A 2,251-nucleotide genomic window follows, 5' to 3' on the forward strand; every position below is an offset into this window, starting at 1 on the left:
TAAAATTGGTCATTTCAAATCTTTTTCCCTCCCCCAATTGTATGCTTCCTGTCCCCATCCTTGAGAATCATTGCTCTAAACAGTTATCGGTAGCTTTTTCTGTAACATACTTACTTTGGCAATCAGTTTTTATTTGTAAGCAAAAAGGATTTTTTCATCGCACCTCAACTTAAGGTATAATATCCTTAAGAACGACAAATTAGGGTAAGTGTTCACCAACTCATGATGCAACCAGGATTATAGATGAGTAAGTTTGCCTTGTTTGTGTGCTCTTTTTCAAATGTTTCTTCATGCTCTAGTGCAAAGGCACTATTTTTGTGTAAAAGGACACAGTATTTTCAGCTCTGTGGCTCATACTTTGTAACACCTATGCAAGTCTGGGGTTGCAGTTTGAAAGCTGCCACAGAGAAATGAATAGGTGTAGCAGTGTTTCCACAAAACTTTCCAAAAACAGGCCAGTTTTTGTATGACCCCATTATAGAGTAACATACAAAATATACATAGTAAACAAAACAAAACAAAACCACACATAGTGAATACAGATTCACAGAACAGTATTACCAAATTCATTTGTCATTCATCTTTTATTTCCTTAATCAAACACTTAAAGATACAAATTCTAATAAGAAAAAGTAAAGTCTTTATGTTAACAAGGGGCTATTCATATTGGAAAACTGAGAATCACTACCTGGGACACAAAAGTATGGGTCTCCAGATCTGATGAAGGCTACTATAAAGAAACCTGCTCTAACATTTTAAAGTGCAGTCTGTGCCCAAGCTGTGCTAAATACTTTCTTTACATGGATTATTTCTTGCATTTGAAAACAAAATCCAGTATGTACCTATTATTAACCTCAATTTTACAGGTAAGGAAGCCATAGTTCAGAGTTTAGTAACCTGGCAAGGCTGACATAAACAGATTAGTGGCAGAGGAGAAACTAAACTGCAGAGCTACAAACACCCAAAGTCAGTCCTTTAACTACTATACTAGCCAACCAATCCTCCACAGTAAGCAGAAGATTAGAAGATTCACCAGGTCTGGAAGGTTGGCTTAAATTCATTCTTGTACTCCCTGATGGTCTTCCCCATTGGAAGATCTTAATAATTATCACTGCTTCAGGAGCTCTGATGTTCCTTTTCCTCTTCTGACCCAAGAATGGACACTTACTCCTTTTTTACCCCTAAGCTTAAGACTATCAAGAGGATAATAACTGGAATTAAAATTGAGAAAAAACTAGCTCACCAGACATGGCTGTTCTGAAAACTCTGGTCCTGAGATTTATGCTTTTGTAGGGTGACTTCTTCCTTGGTCTGTAATTTCCATGGGACAAAGAGTGCCCTTAAATTCAAGCTCTGGAAATCAACATCTAGGGAAAAATTCCTTCATTTGCCAGTCTAAGACCTACCCTTCCAGGTCCCCATTTTCTGTCCTAATTGTCTTTTCTCTAGATTATAAACACTAGACAAACAAGTGTAGTCTCTTTAGAGGGGATCCCAAAACCGAGCCTTGGTGGTTTGGTTTTACCTTATGACCCCAGAGGGCAACCTTACATGACAGCCCAACAACAATGGGTAGAGTGAGCAAAATGGGTGGGGTGAGCAGGTGTCATTTTCCTTAGAGAAATCTACTCTACTTCCCAGCCAGGAGCAACTTACTTGGAATGGGAGCTGACACTTTAAATAGTAAGTGAGCACATAACTCTGATCTATAACAAGACTTCAGTTGGGCAGCATTCCCCATTACTGGTTCAGCCTCCATGGCTTCTGATGGCCCCCACAGCTGCCCTTTCCTTATTTTGGTGTGACTAGCCCACTGCAGCGCCATTCCCATTACAGCCAATGCTATGTTCCTCTTTTAGGAACAAGTGACTACCATGAAAAAAGAGATAACAAACTGCCCTTCAAATACGAAGTAAAATCATTCTTTAATTATTTAAAAAAATCACTGTTGGGCTTTTTTTTAAAGGTCCATAAATGTCAATGTAATGTTGAACTGGGGAAATGGTTATAGCAGCTCTCACATAAGTTATCTGAATTAGTAAACATTATCACAGTATTAAGAAGGCAAGGTAAACAAATAGCTTAAGTATTTTATTTGTTTGCAACTAAGCTTGTTAACACTATATAATGAAAATGTACAAAGAATAATGTTGCAGTTTTTGGTTAGATTTAAGTCAAAGACATTCATTAATAAGGAATCTTTGAATGTGAATATTCCAGAAATTTCTCTAAGCCATCTGATCAGAACAAC

The sequence above is a fragment of the Cebus imitator genome, unplaced genomic scaffold (genome assembly GCF_001604975.1).
Source record: "Cebus imitator isolate Cc_AM_T3 unplaced genomic scaffold, Cebus_imitator-1.0 Scaffold385, whole genome shotgun sequence".
Classification (NCBI taxonomy): domain Eukaryota; kingdom Metazoa; phylum Chordata; class Mammalia; order Primates; family Cebidae; genus Cebus; species Cebus imitator.